The 24,338-nt window shown below is 36.1% G+C and overlaps 1 protein-coding gene and 1 pseudogene across 1 annotated transcript in view; one reads left to right on the forward strand and one right to left on the reverse strand.

Moving 5' to 3' along the window:
- Window positions 1–24,338, forward strand: part of LOC144251498 (uncharacterized) — a gene marked incomplete at its 5' end in the record, with an annotated part of 302,179 nt that overhangs the window by 241,821 nt on the left and 36,020 nt on the right. The window lies entirely within an intron of this gene.
- Window positions 3,780–9,714, reverse strand: LOC144251497 (uncharacterized; annotated as a pseudogene).

The raw sequence follows: 24,338 nt of genomic DNA on the forward strand, positions 1-24,338 counted from the left end.
CTTTAAAGATGAATGAAACTATGCCTTTTGGTGGTAAAAGGATAGAGTTGAAGAATATTATGCTAAGTGAAATAAGCCCCCCCACCACACACACACAAACACAAAGGCCAAATGTTTCCTCCAATAAGTGTATGCTAATTCACAATGGGGGTGGGGAAGAATAGTTATTTAGATTAAGTAGAGAGGATTGCAGGGAGGGGAGGGAATATGGGGATAGAAATGATAGTAGAGTGAAACAGACATTACATATAATACATAATATATATAGATGCTAAAGCACTTAGCAAGGGAGGGGGGGAGAGAATAGAAATTCAGTGGATTAGACAAAGTTGGATTGAAGACAAGAAAAGGGAAATAGGAGTACAAATGACAGTAGAATGAATCAGACACAACTTTTCAATGTTTATATATAAATACACCACCAGGGAAGGTCCACACCATGTACACCTCAAGAATAAAATGCTGACAAAAATGAGTTTTATTCCATGTATAATTTGTCAAAATTTGCTCTACTATCATGTATACCTAAAAAGAGTAAGAAATTTTAAAAATGACAAGGGAAAATTTGTATACCGAGAAGGTTTGTGAGTTAAAATTTCTTCAGTGAATGGTAATGTCATTAAGGTTAAATAAAAGTATAAAAGAGTACCTTGAGCCCATATAAAACAACAATGGTATATAGAGCTGCCCATGTCAGTCTGCACAACTAGCTATAATCACAAAAAATTTGGTTTACAACTCTTTTCTATTTGTTTTACAAAGCAGCACAAGAACAATACTTACAATTTGAGCAGAGAGGAAACATTACATAGCAGTGTTATGAATACTATGAATAGTGCTGTGGGAACTCAAAGAAAGCATTCCCAATTTCCTCCCCCATGCAATAAAAATCATGCAGTTGAAAGATACACTACTTACTGATTAGATAACACATACATGTGTTTGTGACATTCAGTATGTGGGCAGCTGCTCAACTTGGCAGGTCAGATCCAATAGATAATAAAGACACTCTCTTCACACGAGACAGTGTTTCCTTGAGTAATAGTATAAAAGCAAGAGAGAAATCAAAAGGGAAAGACACAGGCAACTGTATTGCCAGACTAGGAAAACCCAACCACTGAACCTATGTACTGGGGAGTCCCAAAGAGCTTCTCAGGGTCCTGACTGGGAAGTGCTGGGCAGAGCATCCTCTCCACAGATGAGTCTGAAGTCTTGTTCTAACTTGTATTGAAAGTGAGGCCGAATAAATACAAGATAGAACAAAGAAAACTTCATTCCAGCATCGTGCATGACCTGGTGATCCCCTGAAGAACACCAAGTCCTCCCAAGAACAGGTCAGATCCTAGAGGAGGGAATGATAGCCTTGAGATGAGTAAATAAATTGGGATTCCAATGAGTGAGTCACCTAGCCAGATGCATTGAGAAATCAGCATTCTTTATTTCATCAAGGACTGCAGACATCATTCCATTCAAGAAAAGGGAAGATCTTTAGTATTTTCCATAGACCTCTAGGATTGAATCTTCCCTCCTTGCCATATAAATAGTTTAAACTCTCATAGGTAAAATGAAGCCAGTTTTCTGCATAAAATAATGTGGAGATAAGCATGAAACCTAGATATTTACGCTTTGGAATAAAGAATGGTGAGAATATTATTCTCCTAGAACTTATCATTATATTTCAATATTTATTTTCCCAAATAAACTTAAATGAAATGTTGGTGGGTGGTATTTTGTTGACCCAAAGGCTCACATATAAAGAGAATATTGCGTTTTTACATTCTGAACAGGACTTGTAGATGAGAGTCTAGCGGTTTATTTCAATCAAAATTGTGTTTCTCTCTCTGTGGTGTCATGGGCTCTTGGAGCTATAAGATCTGAGGAGGAACATCGTTAGTTAATAGTATCTTATAATTACTGGGTTGCAGAGGGTTCTGGGAGACCATGACACATGCTATCTATCACATGTTATACTTATTATCCAATAAGTATAACAAACATTATATTGTAAATTATTAAGTAGAACCAAAGGGTCTACAAAATCAAAATATATAATGAAATAAAAAATGTGGGGGCATAAATGCTCCTACAGTATGTCTTTTCTTTATAGTCATCGTTTTACATGTTTCTATTTAAATTTCCTACTGAGCATGCAAAACTAATGAGGTGGTCCAAAATTGTGATATTTTTCCTACACTAGAGGTGAGTATAGTCACCTCAGTGATGAACGTCATAGAATTCATGAGGAACTGCATGGTTTATTCAGTCCAATAGTCAGGATGGGCCTATGGACCATGTGGATTCCCCAGGAAACATTAAGACTCTTTCCCCCTTCAGCAATCCTCCTTTATTGCCTGAATACCCATGTTGGCTCCTAGTCTCTTGGGTCTTTCTCCTCTCCCTGATTGGGAGCTTGTATAACTCTCCGGAGTTGTAGATCCCTTAGGGTGTACTGCTATTCTATAAGGTGAAATGTTAAACTCATAATTCAAACTAGGGATATCTGGGCATTATTTTAGTATCCCTAGGTCCTTCCTATAACTCTCTTAATTTTTCCATAATTACAAACAAGAGCGTATATAATTTACATAAATAATATTCTCCAAATTATACTTGATTAAACATATGAAATAATTAATGGAGACGTTATAGCATTATTTACCCAATAGAATGTTTTACTATTGCATCGATCCAGTAGCAAAGTGAAAGTGGGAGATGTGTGACCTAATAACATCATTAAATGCATGACAAAGTTAACATTAAGAAATTCACACTTTATTTAGCAACAAATTGCATCTGTAATGAAATATAAGTAAAAACGCTCTGTAACACTGGCATGGTGGAACATGCTGTGACCATAGGGATGTAAAAAGCTTTGCAAGTTCAAAGTCAGGCTCCATAATTAATGAGGACATATGCAACTTAGCAAACCCTATCTCTAAATAAAAAAGAAAAAAATCTGAGGATGTGGTTTACTGATTAAACCCCTAAGTTTAAGGGGCTCTGAAAATTTTAAATTTCATATAAATCTTAAGAAACCTCTGATAATCAACTCTGAGAATTATTATTGATCCAGAAAAAAATGAGACTCTTTTGTAATTGTTGATTTATACTAAAATTATATCCTTTTAGGGATACACAATTCTATACTTGTATTTCATTATTTCTACAATATCAGCTAAAGATGCTAGAAAATTTTCAGCAAATGTCAAAAGCAATTACCCATTTTCTACATTTAAATGATTTTTTCCCTCCTAGGTCCCAAATACTTCAAGGGATGGGCTATAGATAAGAAACTTACTACAATCTTTATATTTGTCAAGGTGTTTTTCTAAATATTGTGCTGTTATCTAAGGTACACACTTTGGACAAATGCTACTCCACATTTGCTACAGATATGACGTCAGTAATTAAAAAATGTTGGAAATTTGAATACAGTCTTGGACACAATCTATGGGTTTCTATATGCTATAAATCCTGCAGCGTTTTAAAAATGTTGGATCAATGGCCAAAAGCTTTACAAAATTTTTTCCACATGTCCTCTCACTCGTATGAATTCTGAGGTGCTGAGTAGGGTGTGAACAATTATTGGAGACTCTGTCACCTATTTTATATTTATATGATTTCTGTGCTATCATATCTCTGGTGTGAAATAGTATTGAACTACTGTGAAATACGGTTGATTCATCCTTAAAGACACTGATGCAATGTTTTCATTGTAAAAATTCTCCAGTATAAAATCTATAATATTTAGTAAGATGTGATCTTCAATATTAAAAGCTTTACCATTCTTCACATTTATACGACTTCTGTCTAGTATGGGTTCTCTGGTGTCGAGTAAGTGATGATTGTTGATTAAAATCTTTGCCACATTCTCTACATTTGTAGGGCTTCTCTCCAGTGTGGATTCGCTGGTGATGAGTAAGTGATGATTGTTGACTGAAACTTTTGCCACACACTGTACATTTGTAGGGCTTCTCTCCAGTGTGGATTCTCAGGTGCCGAGTAAGTACTATTTTTTGATTAAAACTTTTGCCACATTCTTGACATTTGTAGGGCTTCTCTCCAGTGTGGATTTGCTGGTGCTGAGTAAGTGATGATTTTTGACTGAAACTTTGCCACACCCTGTACATTTGTAGGGCTTCTCTCCAGTATGAATCCTATTGTGGTAATGGAGATGTGAGTTTGTATGAAAACTTTTGCAACACAGTTTACATTTGTAGGGCTTCTCTCCAGTATGAATACTTTTGTGCCAATTACACGGTGAGATGCTATTAAAAGCTTTGCCACATTCTTTGCAGCTGTAGGGCTTCTCTCCAGTGTGAAATCGCTGGTGGTGAGTAAGTGATGATGTGTAACTAAAACTCTTGCCACACACTTTACATTTGTAGGGCTTCTCTCCAGTATTAATCCTTTTGTGACAATTATGCTGGGATGTCTACTAAAAGCTTTGCCACACTCTTTACATTTGTTGTGCTTCTCTCTAGTGTGGATTTGCTGGTGCTGAGTAAGTGATGATTTTTCACTAAAACTGTTGCCACACACTTTACATTTGTAGGGCTTCTCTCCAGTATGAATCCTGTTGTGGGAACCAAGATTTGAGTTTGTATTAAAACTCTTGCCACACACTTTACATTTGTAGGGCTTCTCTCCAGTATGAATCCTGTTGTGGCGATCAAGATTTGAGTTTCTATTAAAACTCATGCCACATACTTTACATTTGTAGGGCTTCTCTCCAGTATGAATTCTCTGGCAATTTTTAAGGCTTGGTGTTTGACTGAAACCTTTGAAAAATTGTTTACATATGTAGGGCATCACTCCAGGGTGTGTCCACTGGTGACAAATAAGATTTGAGCTTTTATTAGAAGTTTTGTCACATTCTTTACATTTGCATGGCACATCATCTGAATGAACACTGTGATGTTGAGTAAAGTTCTTGAGTGCATTGCATTCTTCACATTGGTAGGTCTTCTCTGCAGAATAAATTTTTTCGTGTTGAGTAAGGGTTGAAAAACTTTTTAAGGCTTTCCCACACTTTTTACATTTACAAGTCTCTCCTTCAGTATGAATCCTCTGTTACTTAACAAGTTGAAACTTTTCACTAAAAGTTTTTTTTCACATTTTTTAAATTTGTAGAATTTATCACTGTCATAGTATCTGCTGTGTTTAAAAAAATATAGCAAAGCATTTGCTTGCTCAATATCTTCTATACATATAGGGCTCTTTTTCTCTATTAATTTTCTTGTATTAAGCAAGCTCTGCACTGTGGTAAAGAGCCCTTTAACATATCTTACACTTGCAGGTTTTGTCTTGGCTATGAATATTTTAATGAATACTAGTTTTTGATCACTAAAGCAAGACTTTCCTTCATTTTTCATTTTGGTAAATTTCCTTCAGAAAAGGACTAGGATTTCTCTATATTCATAATTTTTATCACCAAGGTAAATATACTGGTCATTACTCAGGGTAGAGACATGGCTTAATATGTTACTTATAGCATTATCTATATAGTGCACTTTCCAGAAATCTGTATCAGAATTGTCATTGAGCAATATTGGGAAGTAGAAACTTTTCTACAATTCTTTTTTTTTAAAGAGAGAGTGAGAGAGGAGAGAGAGAGAGAGAATTTTTAATATTTATTTTTTTAGTTCTCGGCGGACACAACATCTTTGTTGGTATGTGGTGCTGAGGATCGAACCTGGGCCGCACGCATGCCAGGCAAGCGCGCTGCCACTTGAGCCAAATCCCCAGCCCTCTACAATTCTTAATATTGTCCATTTGGGCACAAGGAGAAATTCATCTTTTGTTTCACAAAAATGGACATTTTATAAAGAAACTTCCAAAAGGATCACTTTTAGAAATATCTTTTCTGTACAAATGTTTGACTGGTATTTTAACTCAGTGCTACTTTTATACTTGGCCAAGTTAAAAACTGATGCATGGACTAGATTTCAAATTTTGCACATTGCCTTTCAGTTCAAAAATGGCTGTGGATTTATTGTTAAAGACATATAAAACTCCTCAAAATAATTGGAATACATTGAATTTTTGTTTCAGATATTAATTGTCTCAGGTGTCTTTTGACCAAAAAAATTTTATCATAAATAGAGACTACTGAGTGATTTTCAGTTTTTTGAACTTTACTCTCACCTATATTTTCCCATTGTTTTCTTGGTTGTAGATAGTCAAAGTCACACTTTCCATATCTTCCCTCTCTCTCATTTATTCCATGTTCTGGGAAAATTTGTCGAGGATGATGAGAAGTCATGGCTGTAATAAATAAAATAACAAACATGTTTACTTACTGTACTGGGTTGAGTGTATTTTGGAAACCTAAGAAATTACAGCAAATAATAACATCAGCAGGGGAGTGGATTATTAAATCCAAGTCCATCATTACTGTAGAAATATATAAATCAAATAAAAATACACACAGAAAATTACTTTGAAGATTGTCCTAATCATCTTTGTGTTCACAGTATCCAAGATGAGTACATTACTATGGAGAGTAATATAGTAGAGAAAAATACATTGTGTTACACAAAGATTTTCCTCCTTCAGAATATATTTTCAAAGTCTACCAACTTTCTTCTGTTGTTCTCTCTTTCTTCACAACACAGGAAGAAATTCTAGTCTTTCTATATTCAAGGGATGAAAGAATAAAATTATTAACCAAGACATTATATTCACAGCTACTACCTTTCAAAAGAGAAGGAAAATGAAGACTTTAAACATATAAAAATACACACACTATTCATCAACACTGGATCTGTTCTCCAAAAAGTACTAAATGTAATCTTTCATAATAAAATGTAAGTGCACAGCAATATAAGTCATATGAAATTTTAAACATTTCTTGGCAAAACAATTCTATTTTATTGTAATGATGGGTCATAAAACATGTAATTTTGCAGTAGAATTTGAAAGAAAAAAAGCATAACAACAATACTATTAGTAGGCATATATACCTGTAACAATAATATAATTTTAAAAGGACACATAAATATAGTCAGTTTTTTAATAAAGTGAAGTCAAGTTGATAATCATACAAAGTATGAATTGGATACTCTTCAGTTTTAGACTTTTTGTTGGCAAATGCAAGATTACAAAATTCTGATCAAAACAAAACTTGGATATCTGAATTAACTCTAAATATTGCAACTGTTGGGAGTCTACATGATACTCTAAATCTAAGCACACACACACATACTGAAAGCAAAGGGATATAATAATGACACATACAAAAGTGATCGAACAAAATCTAGGCTGTCTAAATTACAGTACACAAAACACAGTTTAAGACAGTTATAGGACATAGAAAGAATTTTAAATTAAAAAAAGAAACTTTGAAAAGAGGCAAAAGAGTGAAAAGTACCCTTTCCCTTAGCTTCTGAATTAAGAGTAAATACATTCGCTACATACTTCATACTTCACAAACACACAAAGAAAACACTGAGAGGGTTGAATGAAAACAAAGAATCACTGTCATACTAAGAGACATCAATCCCCACTTACTGAAAAGGGAAATGCAGTGAAGCAAAATGGTAATTGCAAAGCATAAGACTTGGAAAGTATTTTGAAAGTACTGTAGACTTAAAGAATCCGTGTTCTTAATCACAAGTGGGATATTATGCTGGTTAGATCAATTTTATATATTAAAACAAAGGTTAATAAATATTTAAGTGATAGTTATTTTGTAACCAAAATGGAATAAATATTTGAAATCAAAAGTGGTAGGGATTTTCAAAAATCCCTAAATATGTGTCAGTTGATTGAAAACTCTTGGGCATGCTGTTGTTCAAAATTGAAAGATTAAATTTAAAGATGTTCATACTAGTTAAATTTAACTAGAGGCTCCATGTAGTATTCATCAACCTCCCATTGTTAAAAATTTTTTTTGCAGAGAAATATATCCTTTAAATTGTATGAATATACCCCAAAATACAAATAAGACTATATCCCTGCTAAAATTATACTAAAATTTACAGCATTCAATTGTAAATGCAAACATATAGTCAGGTAGATGGTGTTCTTAGTGTGGCAATAAGCCCTCACATCAATAGCAAATTAAAAACATTGCACACCAGTGTTGTTACATTGTTATTCAACAGAGCCATCATGGGGCATGCAAACCAAATATCCCTTGAAAAGAACGATGAGCCATATTGGAATATACAAACTATAGAACATTGAAGTCAAATAAATTATTCTAATTATATATTTTACAAACTGTATGTACAAGAGGTTAACTGAAATGTCACTGAAAGAATACTGCAGAATTTTATGAACATGACATCTCTAAACTTAAAAAGAAGCTTTCTGAACAAAAGAGAATAGTTTTGTGATGAGGAGACAGAAATGAGTCCTTGCTTTCTAGGCACTTTTTTTGAGATGTAAACTTTGTAGATATATATTGCATAACAATTTGAATTACTGTTACTGAACTGTATATTTAAAATTTTAGAGACAGTAAGTGTTATTTTGTGGTTTTGATTACAATAAAAATTAAAAGAAAGAGAATTGCAACATTTCTCAAAGCTACATTTAAAATAATGTGGTCTTTATTTTATAAATAATAACAAACTCATCAGTATACAAATGATGGGCATGCATGTAATCTCAGCTACTAGGAAGTCTTAGGCAGGAGAATTGCAAATTCAAGACATCCTCAATAACTTAGTGAGAACCTCTACCAAAAATGAGTGAAAAGGAGCTTGGGGTGTAGTTCAGCATGAGAGTATCACTGCCATCAATCCCCATTACACTTATAAATAGAAAACTTCAATTTCTACGTACATAGGCAGAAAGAAAAGCCAATCAAGATAAAATACAAAACTCATGGACAAAAGAGGCTTAATATTTATACAAGCAAAAGCACATATAATATTATTGGCAATACAAACAATAATCATACATATCTTAGTTTGTGAAACAATTAACTGATAAAAGGAAACCCAGGCTCTAACAGGAAACCTACTGTACACAATTAAAAAAAAAAGCAAATTATAAATATCTGCAGATGTATTATTTTACAAATCCTCTAACTCAAATAAAACTTACACCATCTCTCAAAACAGCAGTATTTGGTCCAACTTGACCTTCCTTCCATGGCAGATAATTTCACAGAAAATCCATTACACATATGAGAAAGAACACTGATAAGGAAATTTTAGTGAAAAAAACGTACAAATAAGATTAGAGAAACTTACTTATGATAGTAATGTATTACAATGGTTTTACCTAGAGGTCTCCAGAAATGTGCAAAACTTTCTTGAAAATAATGGAAGACGATCTGGAGTTGTAGAGTAGTGTTAGAGAGCTTGCCTAGCACGTATGAGGCCCTGGTTTCAATTATCAGCACCATATATGGATAAATAGGAAAGCCATTAAATACTAAAAATATATTTTTTAATTATGAAAGATCTGTCAGGAAATATTGACACTCACAAGGCAAGGGGAGTGTTTTGTTGTTAATTTGAATGTATGGAGACATTACTGGAGGAAAAGCAGGATATGACATAATTGTAAAGCACAAAACACAGGACAGGTTTTTCTGATAACAAGAGAGAGAATTCAAAGCTTCTCAAAAATATTTTCTGCTGGATATTGTGTCAATGAAACTTTTTGAATTTAGGCTTCCTTGCCTACCTCAAATATGTCCTCTGCAATGTGTGGGCCACAGGATTTGACATCACTGCATTCCTCTAAGTCAACCATATGTCAAGTGAAAGATATATATCATGCCACCAAAGGAAAACATTAAGGATGAAAATAAACATCATCAACATTTTCCTGTCAGCACCAATAACTACCCCATCTTCTTTATTGAAAGCATAAATCTGCAACACATTCTTGTGGAGAAGTTCCCAAATGATATACTTCAAGAAAAGAAAACTAAATAATGATAATTAGGAATTTTAAGAAAGTTATGCTCACCCACAAAGACTAGGTTGCTGTAGTTCTCCAACATCACTTCTCTATATAAATTCTGCTGAGCAGGATCCAGGCATTCCCATTCCTCCTTAGAGAAATCAATAGCCACATCCCCGAATGTCAATGGCTCCTGAAATTAAAATTGTTAGATCAATAGAACATGCACCAAACCTTATTCAGTTTTTAATTTTAATGAAGAATTTGTAAAACTGACTGTCATGTAGGAGAGTGACTTTAATTATGTAATAAGATACTTTCCATTATCTAATTCAGAAGAAAATACATAAGTCCAAAAAAAGTACATATATTCCATATCAGAGTGAAGTGAACGATATATACCATAACCCAGCACTGAATAAAAGCCCAACTCCTAACTTTTCTGCCATCAGAGAATGTGAAATTTGGCGCACTTTCTAAATGCAAATCATACTTGTCAGAGATATTCTCATAAGGTGATAGTGCACAAGAGAGACAAAAAGACTGGTAAAAAGGCTTTTGAAAACAGTCTGCTTCCTATTCTCTCTGCTTTCTATCTATGAGATAGATTGAGATCCCCAATACAATTAGTTTCAAGTATCATCCATGAAACGTTCCCAATGTGTAAAATATTCATAAAATATTAATGTTTGGAGACATGTAAAGTGACACTTCCACCTTGTGAAAAGACAAACTTGAAATATTTCAAGTACTATAAGCAGTTCAATGAGTGAATCAATTTGGTACAATAGAATGAACAATGGGTTACAAAAGACTTCAAGGAGGAGTTTAAAAAATTCTTAGAGGTAAATAAGAACATAGACACAACATATCAAAATCTCTTGGACACTATGAAAGCAGTACTAGGAGGAAACTTCATTGCATGGAGTTCATTCTTTAAAAGAAGAAAAAGTCAATAATTCATCTCATACTTCATCTCAAAGCCCTAGAAGAACAAATCAACAGCAAAAGCAGTAGAAGGCAAGATAATTCAAATTAGAACTGAAATTGAATTAAAAGAAACAATTAAACCTTGACAAAAAGTTGGTTCTCTGACAGATCCCTAGCTATGCTAATAAAAAGGAGAGAGAAAATTCAAATTACCAGCATACATGATGAAAAATGCAATGTCCCAAAAGACACTACAGAAATAGAGAGGATATTTAGAAATTATCTTGAAAATGTATACCCCAATAAAATAGAAGACATTCAAGGCGTCTACAAATTTCTTAAGTCATATGATATGCCCAGATTAAATCAGGAAAACATACACAATTTAAATAGACCAATATTAAATGATGAAATACAAGATGCCATCAGAAGATTACCAACCAAGAAAGCCCAGCACCAGATGGATACACTGCCGATTTAAACAAGACCGTTGAAGAAGAAACTCAAAAATACCAATATTCTTCAATTTATTTCAGAAAATACAGAAAGAAGCAGCACTTCCAAACTCATTCAATGAGGCCAATATCACCCTGATCCCCAAACCAGGCAGGGACAAATGAAAGAAAGAAAACTTCAGGCCAATATCTTGAATGAACATAGATGCAAAAATTCTGAATAAAATTCTGCCAAATTAAATACAAAAACATATTAAAAAAGTCGTGCACCAAGATCAAGTGGGGTTTGTCCAGGAATACAGGGTTGTTCAACATATATAAATCAATAAAAGTAATTCATCACATCAATGGACTTAAAAATAAAAATCAAATGATCATCTCAAGAGACACAGAAAAACCACTTTACAAAATACAGCACCCTTTCATGTTCAAAAAATTAGAAAAACTTGAGATAAGAGGAACATACCTCAACATCATACTGGCTCTCTACATTAAGCCTAAGGCCAACATCATTCTAAAGGGAAAAAAACTAAAGGTATTCCCTCTAAAAACTGGAACATGACACGGGTGCTCTCTCTCACCATTTCTATTCAATATATTTCTTGAAACACTGGCCAGAGCAATTAGACAGATGAAAGAAATTAAAGGAATAACTACAGGAAAAGAACTTAAATTAGCACTATTTGCTGAAAATAAGATTCTATACCTAGAAGACCCCAAAAGCATTATTAGAATACTTCGAGAACTAAAAATGAATTCAGCAAAGCAGCAGGATATAAAATTAACACACATTAAAAAAAAAGCATTTCTGTATATCAGTGACAAAGCCTCAAGAAGGAACTAAGAAACCTACCCCATTTACAGAAACTTCAAAAAAAGAAAACATAAGATACTTGGGAATCAACTTAAAGAAAGAGGTGAAAGATCTATACAAGGAAACCTAAAGAACCTTAAAGAAAGAAACCAAAGAAGACCTGAGAAGATGGAAAGATCTACCTTACTCTTGCATAGGCAGAATAAATATTATCAAAACGACCATACTACCAAAATCACTGTACAGATTTAATGCAATTCTGATCAAAATCCCAATGACATTTCTCATAGAAATAGAAAAAGCAAACATGAAATTCATCTGGAAAAATAAGAAGCCCAGAATAGCTAAAGCAATTATAAGCAGGAATAGCAAAGCTGGTGGTATCACTATACCAGACGTTAAACTATACTACAGAGCAGTAGTAACAAAAACAGTATGGTATTGGCACTAAAACAGGCCAGTAGACCAATGGTACAGAATAGAGGACACATAGACTAACTGACAAAATTACAATTATCTTACATTAGACAATGTTGCCAAGAACATGCATTGCAGAAAATATTGCCTCTTCAACAAATGGTGCTGGGAAAACTGGAAATCAATTTTCAAAAAAATGAAATTAAAACCCTATCTCTCACCATGCACAAAACTCAACTCAAAGTGGATCAAGGACCTAGGATTTAAACCAGAGACTCTGCATCTAATAGATGAAAAAGTAGGCCAAAATCTTCATCACATGGGGCTAGGCCGCCCCAACTTCCTTAATAGGATAGCTATAGCACAAGAATTAAAACCAAGAATCAACAAATGGGATGGATTCAAATTTAAAAGTTTCTTCTCAGAAAAAAAATCTGAGGTGAAACGAGAGCCTACATCCTGGGAGTAGATTTTTACCCCTCACACATCAGATAGAGAACTAATATCAGGTATATAAAGAGCTCAAAATACTAAGCACCAAAAAACCCAATAATCCAACCAACACATTGGCCAAGGACCTGAACAGACACTTCTCAGAAAAGGATGCAGAATCAATCAACAAATATTTTAAAAAATGTTCATCATCTCTTGCAATTAGAGAAATGCAAATCAAAACCACTCTAAGATATCATCTCACTCCAGTCAGAAGGGCAGCTATCATAAAGACAAACAACAAGTGTTGGCAAGGATGTGGGGGAAAAGGTACACTCATACACTGCTGATGGGACGGCAAATTGCTGCAAACAACATGGAAAACTCTATACAGATTTCTTGGAAATCTGGGAATGAAAACACCGTTTGACACAGCTATTCCTCTTTTGGACTATTCTCAAAGGACTTGAAAACAGCATACTATAGGGTCATAGCCATGTCAATGTTTATGGCAGCACAATGCAGAATAGCAAACTGTGGAGCCAACCCAGATGCCCTTCAGTGGACGAATGGATAAAAATATGGGGCATATATACACAATGCAATTTTACTCAGCAATAATAAAATCATGGCAACTGCAAGTAAATGGATTGTATTGGAGAAGTGAAGTTAGGCAAACCCAAAAAATAAATGTTGAATGGTTTCTCTGATATAAGGAGGCTGACTATAGTGTGGTAGGGAGGGGGAGCATATGAGGAATAGATGAATTCTACGTAGGGCAGAGGGGTTGGAGGGGAGGGGAAGAGGCAGGGGATTAGCAGTGATTGTGGAATGTGATGACACCGTTATCCAAAGTACATGTATGAACACCCAAATTGGTGCCAACATACCTTATATAGAACCAGAGATATGAAAAACTGTGATATATATATGTATTAAGAGTTGTATTGCATCAATCAATAAGTACAAGAAAAAATGCTCACCATCGCTAGCAGTCAGAGAAATGCAAATCAAAACTACCCTAAGATACCATCTCACTCCAGTAAGATTGGCAGCCATTAGGAAGTCAAACAACAATAAGTGCTGGAGAGGATGCGGGGGAAAGGGCACTCTTGTTCATTGCTGGTGGGACTGCAACTTGGTGCAGCCAATTTGGAAAGCAGTATGGAGATTTCTCGGAAAGCTGGGAATGGAACCACCATTTGACCCAGCTATTCCCCTTCTCGGTCTATTCCCTAAAGACCTAATAAGAGCATGCTACAGGGACACTGCTACATTGATGTTCATAGCAGCTCAATTCACGATAGCAAGATTGTGGAATCAACCTAGATGCCCTTCAATAGATGAATGGATAAAAAAAATGTGGCATTTATACACTATGGAGTATTACTCTGCATTAAAAAATGACAAAATCATAGAATTTGGAGGGAAATGGATGGCATTAGAGCAGATTATGCTAAGTGAAGCTAGTCAATCTTTAAAAAACAAATACCAAATGACTCCTTTGATATAAGGGGAGTAAACAAGGACAGGGTAGGGACGAAGAGCTTGAGAAGAAGATTTATATTAAACAGGGATGAGAGGTGGGAGGGAAAGGGAGTGAGAAGGGAAATCGCATGGAAATGGAAGGCGATCCTCAGGGTTAAAAAAATGACATATAAGAGGAAAGGAGGGGTAAGACAAGATAATACAAATGGAAGAAATGATTTACAGTAGAAGGGGTAGAGAGAGAAAAGGGGAGGGGAGGGGAGGGGAGGGGGGATAGTAGAGAATAGGACAGACAGCAGAATACATCATACACTAGAAAGGCAATATGTCAATCAATGGAAGGGTAACTGATGTGATACAGCAATCTGTATACGGGGTAAAAGTGGGAGTTCATAACCCACTTGAATCAAACCGTGTAATATGATGTATTAAGAACTATGTAATGTTTTGAACGACTAATAATTAAAAAAAAGAGTTGTATTGCAGAAATAAATGAGTACATATATAATGGTATAAATTAGCATGAATACACTTTCTGTACAGAGATACAAAAAATTGAGCTCTATGTGTGTAATAAGAATTGTAATGCATTCCACTGTTGTCATGTATTTAAAAAACATATTTTTTTTAAAAAGAAAGGCATTGAAACCCATTGGGGAAACGATAAGCCTACATGGCTATATATCTTAAAAACACAGAGCTGGAAGGGAAGATGCATGAACAACATGAGAAACCAAGAAAGAATGTACCCTGAACAAAGATGGAACATTATTAGAATCCATGGTCAGAATAGCAGGATAAATGGGAGAAAGTACATAATTTTCTGTGAATTAAAGGATGATATGAGAGAAAATACAGGCAGCAAAGGATCATTTTGATAAAGAGCTACATAAGCAAATACAGAAAGAAAAAGATTCCGTCAATAAGGAGATAGAGATTTTGAAAAAAAAAAACACCACAAAACAGAGATTCTTGAAATGAAAGAAGCAGTAAACTAAATTAAGAACTCAATAGGAAGCATCTTCAACAGAATAGATCACTTGGAAGACAGAACCTCTGACATTGAAGGTAAAATATATAATCTTGAAAAAATAAAGTTGACCCCAGTGAAGATGGTAAGAAACCATGAGCAGAAGATTCAAGAATTGTGAGATACTATGAAAAGACCAAATTTAACAACTATTGGGATAGATGAAGGCATAGAGGTATAAACTACAGAAATGGACAATCTATTCAATGAAATAATATCAGAAAAATTTCCAAACATGTAGAGTGAATTGGAAAATCAAATACAAGGATCATATAGGACACCAAATGAACAAGATCACTACAGGTCTACACCAACACAAATCATAATGAAAACACCTAGCATACAGAAGCAGAGCATTTCAAAAGCCACAAGAGAAAGGAATCAAATTACATATGAGTAAAACCAATCAGGATCTCTGATTTCTGAACTGAGACCCTGAAATCTACAAGATCCTGCAACAATATAAACCAAGCTCTGAAAGAAATGGATGCCAACCAAGAATCATACCCAGCAAAACTAAATTTTGATTAGCAATTAGATTTCAATTCAGATGTTATTTTATGACAAAATAAAAACCTTCCATCATACACAAATTTAAAAGAATTTACAACCAGAAACCTGCACTACAGTTTTGGGCAAAATATTCGATGAGGAGGAAATGAACAACAATAAAGAAATCAGAAAAGGGTAGTATCACTGTAAAGGAAAAATCTATCAAAGAGAAACTGACTTAGTTAAATACCAAAAATAAACAAAAATAACTGGGAACACAAATGTTGTCTCAATAATAACTCTGAAAGTTTAGTTCCAACTCAGCAATCAAAAGACAGGCAGATTGGATTAAAAAAAGACCAACAATATGCTGCCTCCAAGAGACTCATCTCATAGGAAAAGACACTCAGAGACTAAAGGTGACAGGTTGGAAAAAAATATATCGCTCAGGCTGGGGCTGGGGCTGGGGCTCAGTGGTAGAGCACTAGCCTAGCACATGAGAGGGCCTGTATTTGATCCTCAGTGCCACATTAAACTAAATAATAAAGGTATTGTGTTCATATACAAAAAATAAATATTAAAACACATACGACTCACATGGAATGTGGAGGCAAGCAGGGGTTTCCATTCTTATATCAAATAATGTGGACTTCAAGTGAAAGTTAATCAAAAGGGATAAAGAAGGACACTACATACTTCTTAAAGGAACCATATACCAACAAGACAGAACAATTATAATTATACACACCCCCAAAACAATGGAGCATCTATGTTCAAACAGACTCTTCTCAAGTTTAAGGGCCAAGTAGACCACAAGAAAATAATTCTGGGTGACTTTAACACACATCTTTTACCACTGGATTGATCTTCCAAACAATATCCATCAGAAACTATGGAACTCAATAATAAAATCAACAACTTAGATTTAACTGACATACATAGAATATATCATCCTTCAACAGGCAAAGAAACTTTCTTCTCAGCATCAAATGGATCCTTCTCTAAAATAGAACATATGTCATGCCAAAAAGGAACTGTAAGCAATACAAAAAAGTAAAGATACTACCCTACATTCTATCAGATCATAATGGAATGAAATTAGAAATCAATGATAAAAATAGAAGTTAATCCTATACCTGGAGACTAAATAATATGCTGCTGAAGGAACAATGGGTTGCAGAAAACATCAAAGAGGAGATTTAAAAATTCTTAGAGGTGAATGAGGACACAGATACAACATATCAAAATCTCTGGGACACTATGAAGGCATTACTAAGAGGAAAGTTCATTGCATGGAGTTCATTCCTTAAAAAAAGGGAAAGTCAAATAAATGACCTAAAATTACATCTCAAAGCCCTAGGAAAAACAATTAATCAACACCAACAGCAGTAAAGGACAGAAAATAATAAAAGTCAGAGCTGAGATCAATGAAATTGGAACAAAAGAAGCAAATAAAAATTGACAAACTGACTGGTAATGGTACCACCATTTGACCCAGCTGTCTCACTCCCTGGTCTATACCTAAAGAACTTAAAAACAGCATACTACAGGGACACAGTCACAATGTTTTTAGCAGCACAATTCACAAGAGTTAAGCTGTGGATCCAACATAGATGGCCTTCAGTGGATGAATGGATAAGGAAAACATGGCATTTGTACACAATGGAATATTACTCAGCAATAAAAGCAAATAAAATCATGGCATTTGCAAGTAAATGGATGGCATAATGCTAAGTTAGCCAAACCCAAATAACAAATGCTGAATGTTTTCTCTGCTATAAGGAGGCTGACTCATAGTGGGGTAGGGAGGGAGAGCATGGGAGGAATACATGAATTCTATTTTGGGCAGAGTTGTGGGAGGAATAGGGAGGGAAAAGGGATTAGCAAGGATGGTGGAATAAAATAGACATGATTATCCAAAGTACATGTATGAACACATGAATTGATGTCAACCTACTTTATATACAGAGATATGAAAAATTGTGCTGTACATGTGTAATAAGAATTGTAATATATTGTGCTGCCATATATTTTAATTTTTTTTAATTTTCAAAATGAAAAGTTGGCTCTTTGAAAAACAAATACATTTGATAAAACATTATCCATGGTACTGTAGAGAAGGAGAGAAATATTCCAATTATTATAATCCATGATGACAAAGGAAATATCACCATGAACATTAGAGAAATACAGAAGATAATTATAAATTATTTTGAAAATTTGTACTGCAATAAAACAGAAAATATTGAAGTCATCAACAAATGTCTAGAATCATGTGACTTACGTGAACTGAGTAAGTTAAACAGATCATTTTCAAGCAATGAAATAGAAGACACCATCTAAAGCCTACCAACCAAAAAATTAATAAATAAAGCCCAGTACTCAATGGATACAAGACCTTCAAAGAAGAACTAACACCAACACTCCTCAAATTATTCTATGAAATATAAAAAGAGGGAGCAATTCCAAACTCACTCTATAAGACCAATATCTCCTTCATTCTAAAATCAGACAAACACAGAATAGAAAGCGCACTTCAGACCAATACCTCTGAAAAGCAGAAGCAAAAATTCTGAGTAAAATTCTGGCAAATCAAATACAAAAACATATCAAAAAGATGGTTCATCATGATGAAGTGGGATTCATCCCAGGGATGCAACGTTGGTTCAACATACAGATATCAATAAATGTAATTCATCACATCAGTAGATTTAAAGATAAGAACCTTATGATCATCTCAACAAATGCATAAAAAGCATTTGACAAAATACAGCAACCCTTCATGTTCAAAACACTAGAAAAACAACGGATAACAGGGACTTCCCTCAATATTTTAAAGGCTGTCTATGCCAAGTCTCATGCCAACATCATTCTAAATGGAGAAAAACTGAAGGCATTCCCTCTATAATTGGAAACAAGACAGAGATGCCCTCTCTCACACTTCTATTCAATATAGTTCTTGAAACACTGGCCAGAGCAATTAGACAGATGAAAGAAATTAAAGAATAAGTATACGAAAAGATGAACCTAACATAGCAGTATTTGCTGATGATATGATTCTGTACCTAGAAGACTCAAAAAACTACACTAGAAATCTTCTAGAACTAGAATTCAGCAAAGTAGTAGGATATAAAATCAACACCAGTAAATCAAAGGCATTTCTGTATATCAGTGACAAATCCTCTGAGAGAGAAATGAGAAAAACTACCCCATTCACAATATCCTCAATAAAAAAAGATACTTGGGAATTATCAAGAGGTGAAGGATCTATACAATGAAAACTATGAAACACTAAAGAGAAATCAAAGACCTTAGAAGATGGAAAGATTTAACTTTATCTTGAATAGGCAGAATTAATATTATCAAAATGGCCCTACAACCAAAAGCGCTCTACAGATTTAATGCAATTCTGATCAAAATCCCAATGGAATTCCTCAAAGAAATAGAAAAGCAATCATGAAATGTATCTGGAAAAATAAGAGACCCAGAATAGCTAAAGCAACCCTTAGCAGGAAAAGAGAGGCAGGTGGCATTGCTATACCAGAACTTAAACTATACTACAGAGCCACAGTAACAAAAACAGCATGGTTCTGGCATCAAAACAGGCTGGTAGACCAATAGCCCAGAATAGAGGACACAGAGACCAACCCACAAAACCACAATTATCTTATATTAGACAAAGGTGCTAAAAATATGCACTGGAAAAAGATAGCGTCTTCAACAAATGGTGCTGGGAAAACTGGAAATCCATATGCAGCAAAATAAAATTGAATCCCTCTCTCTCACCATGCATAAAAGTTAACTCAAAATGGATCAAGGATCTAGGAATTAAACCAGAGACTCTGCAAATAGAAGATAAAGTAGGCCTTATCTCCATCATGTGGGATTAGGCTACAGCTTCTTTAATAACACTCCTATAGCACAGGAATTAAAACCAATAATCAACACATGGGATGGATTGAAACTAAAGATTTTTATATAAAAAAAAAACAATAGAGAGCCTACATTCTGAGAGCAATTTTTTACCCCTCATACATCAGATAGAGCACTAATATCTAGGGTATATAAAGAACTCAAATGTCTTAACACCAAAAAAATCCAATCAATAAATGCACCAAGAACCTGAAAAAACACTTCTGAGAAGAGGATATACAATCAATCAACAATTATATAAAAAAATGTTCATCATCTCTAGCAATCAGAGAAATTCAAATTAAAACCACTCTAAGATACCATCTCACTCCAGTCAGAAGGGCAGATATTATGAAGACAAACAACAATAAATGTTGGTGAGGATGTGAGGGAAAGGTACATTCATACACTGCTGGTGGGACTGCAAATTGGTGCAGCCAATTTGGAAATCAGTATGGAGATTCCTTGGAAATCTGGGAATGGAAGCACCATTTGACCCAACTATTTCTCTTCTCAGACTATACCAAGAAACAAAAACAGCATACTACAGAGACACAGCCAGGTCAATGTTTATAGCAGCACAATTCACAATAGCTAAACTATGGAGTCAACTTAGATGCCCTTCAGTGGATGACTGGATAAAATAAAATGTGGCTTATATACACAATGGATTATTACTGATCATTAAAAAAGAACAAAATCATGGCACTTGCATGTAAATGGATGGAGTTGGAGAAGATAATGCTAAGTGAAGTCAGCCAATCCCCCCCAAAAAAAAATGATGAACGTTTTCTCTGATATAAGGAGGCTGAATCATAGTGGGTTAGGGAGGGGGAGCATGGGAGGAATAGATGAATTCTAAATAGAGCAGAGGGGTGGAAGGGAAAGGGAAGGCACAGGGGATTAGCAAGGATGATGGAATGTGATGGACATCTTTCTACAAAGTTCATGAAAATTTGAAATATGAAAAATTGTGCTCTATATGAAATAAGGATTGTAATGCATTCCACTGTTGTCATGTATTTAAAAAATAATAAAAACCACTAAAAATCATGATCTAAAAAACATCTAGAAAAAAGAAAGAAAGAGGAAAAAAGAAAGAAAGAAAGAAGGAAAGAAAGAAAGAAAGAAAGAAAGAAACTAACTGAGATAGGATGCATTTGGTGTTACATACCTGATATATCCAGTGGTCTGGAGGCTGAGGCAGGGGGATCACAATTGTGAAGCTTACCCTAGTAACTGAGTGAAACCCTGCCTAAATTTAAAAATAAATAGGCAGTAGTGATTTTTAAAAATTAAGAAAAAATTAAATTTTTTAAATAAAAATTTTAAAAGGACTCAGGATAGTGTTCAGTAATAGGGCACCCTGGTTCCAATCCCCTGTTTCACAAAAGTAAAAAACTAATGAAAAAATGTCCTTTTCAAAGTTACAGAAAAATAATTTTAAATTTATAAATTGTATATATGAAAACAAAAATTCTATTCCTCAAATGACTCCATTAAAGAGAACAAGGAGAAATGACAGATGAAAGAAACCAATTGCCTCACCTTTAACCAAAACTCTTCTAAGAAAGGAGAACAGAGACTACTAGAGAAACGCAGGCTAGAGCCATGAACAACCCCTTCAAATAGCAGGTATCTAAATGTCCCTTCATCACAAAGCAATCAACGTCTTAAGAAAGGAGGGACTGTACCACAAAGTCACATTGAACAAAAATTGCAGATCCCTGACCCCTTGGGTAGGAAAGAGCCCACGGAGTTGTGGTTCTAACTGTCCCAAGACTCTGAAATCCACCACAGAAGAAATTCAGGGAGGAGACTTGAGCTGCCAATTTGCACAGGAGATACCCATGTGTTCAATAATGAGAATAAAAAGAATCCAACATCTTTAAAACCTGAGAAATGTGAAATAAACGCCTATCAGAGAGAAAATTAAACAGTATCAATGAAGATAGGAAATAAAAGATTCTAATAAACTCAAAGAATTTAAGTGCTTCTTAATTATTTGTGGAAAGTGTTTTGCCATTAAAGACACGATAGCCCCACCAGAGGGAGTTGCTGAAATCAGTTCATAGGACCAGGATAATACATTAATAGTCATGGGATATTCAGATTAAAAATAGTGTAAAATACCAAGGGTAAGTTTTACACGGGTGCCATATGCATGTGGTATTATGTATAACTCTGATGCACTAATAAACAATCCAGCATGCTTTTCTCTTAATGAAAGCCCCCAATGCTAAAATTCATCCACAAAGTTAAATATATGTAAACTTAACCAAGAAACTTTTGAATTATAAGAGCAAAAAATTATAAGAGAAAAAAATAATAAGAAGAAGAAGTTATTACCTAACACGTGCATTGTGAAGCTGTTCTGTTACAATTGTCATCAAGGAATCACGACTTCAACAGAGTCCACCCACGAAACCACGTGGTTGTAAAAATCATACACTTAATTGCAACGGAAAAGTCATTATCAATCAAACCCTAACCAGGCCAATGTCAGCAACTTAGCTAGACCAGCGAGCAGAATAAAAACTAAAAACTACTAGGGAGAGAGCTCAATGGGAAAGCACCGTTCTGTTAACTATCAAGACAACAACAACAACTATAACAACAACAACAACAAAAACAATGAACTCCACAAAACTAGTTTAGGAATAGGCAAGGTCCCTGTTCACTGCAGCTTCCCTCCTGCAAGAAAATGGTGTTTGGAAATTTGATTTTTTGGGGGGGAGGGAGTGGCTGGGCATTGAACTCAGGGGCACTCCACCACTGAGCCCCATCCTCAGCCCTATTTTGCATTTGATTTCGAGGCAGGGTCTCCCTGAGTCTCTAAGTGCCTCACCCACTTGAGGAGGCTGGCCTTGACCTCCCAATCCTCCTGCATCAGCCCGGACCCCCAGCAGCTGGGAATGACAGATGTGTGCCATTGCCTGGCTTGGAATTGGATTCTTCTAGTGCTGCCACCTGTCAATCACCACAGCCCAGGAAGATGCCAGGCTGCCTCCCTCACCTGCCAGAGAGATAGGACTTGAGCAGGGGCTGAGGCTGCCCCAAGGGGATGGGGAGGCTGCCAGGAGTCTCCGCCACTGTCACGCTCTCCACCCGGCTGGCAAGGGGGACAGAGGGGCACTGTCCCCAATGGGCTCAGGCCTGTGGTTTCAGAGAGCCCCAGGAGTCAGGGTTGGCCAACTCGGGTTCCCCCCACAGCTGGTCCCGCCAGATGGACTCCCTGCCCCGCCTCCCTCATGAGTCTCCCTGTCCAGGCACCAGGTGCCACTGCACACTCACCATCTCCTGGTGCCCAGCAGCCAAACCTGCCCTGGGGAGCTTCGTATTCTGCATGGCAGGGCCACCCGGGATCCTGGGCAAGAGCAAAGCCTAGAGTCCAACTGCAGGAATCTGAGTGGAAAGGAGGACCCCAAGGAGAAATAAATCCCATTCCGAGCGCGAAGGCCCGCCCCCAGATGCTGTCTACGCTCAGGATTGGACGGCGCTCAGCACCGGGGCTTCTGATTGGACAAGTAATCAGTCAGTCTCCGCTCTCCGGAGTCCGAGCCCAGAGAGCTTTCTTTTTGAGTGACAGGGGGATGATATCCACTCCAGACAAGGAGGAAACAAGAATGGCAGAGTTTGGGTGCAACTTTTTTCGTTTTTCTTTTCCTTTTGAGGTCTCAGCATTCCGTTAGGGTTAGGGTGACCAGAACTCTAATTTCTGTTGGGTTTGATGTTAGGAAATTGAATTCAATTCTTGAAAGTTTCATCACCTGGATCTCTTCCTATAATAAGACCGCCCAAAGCATCTTCGAAAGGCTGACTTGTCCTCTGTTTATCTGTGCAAAATTCTCCAAGCAGAACTGGCCTTTTGCCCCATAGGAACTGCCCAATGCCTCAGGGCCAGCGCTGGTGGAGGCTCACGGGGATCTGGCAGGCACCCTGGAGGAGTTTACCACCCAGTTGGCAGCCTGAGAGCTGATGTTGAATCGATTGGAGCCCACATTGAGGCTGGAGGCAGAGTAAGGGGATCAGCACAGAAGAGACCCCGAGAGTGCAGAACTGAGTAATCCGCAGCTGCTCCAGGGCTCCCTTGCTCTCTGGCGCACTGGGGGTTGAATTCAGAGGCCTCGCCCTCTGAGCCCCTTCCCCAGCCCTAGTTTGAATTTTACTTAGAGACAGGGTCTCACTGAGTTGCTTAACACCTTGCTTTTGCTGAGGCTGCGTTGGCCACAGGATAACAGCCTTGTACAGATCAAGGACACCCTGGTTCCTGACAGTCCCCTGGATCCCAGGCAATGGGATCCTGCCTCCTCCTAAAACCAAAGACCCCCTGCCCAGGTGTGCATCCTTAGTATCAGCTGAATACTCTGCACTTGACAAGAAAAAAGAAACAACAACAACAACAACAAAAGACAGACGCTACCTGCTTGTCTTGATGCAAACAAAGTCAATGTGTTTCCAAAGAGAGCTCTGGTCTTGTCCCCCCAATTCAGTGGTGCAA

This window comes from Urocitellus parryii, assembly GCF_045843805.1.
Source record: "Urocitellus parryii isolate mUroPar1 chromosome 16 unlocalized genomic scaffold, mUroPar1.hap1 SUPER_16_unloc_1, whole genome shotgun sequence".
Lineage (NCBI taxonomy): Eukaryota > Metazoa > Chordata > Mammalia > Rodentia > Sciuridae > Urocitellus > Urocitellus parryii.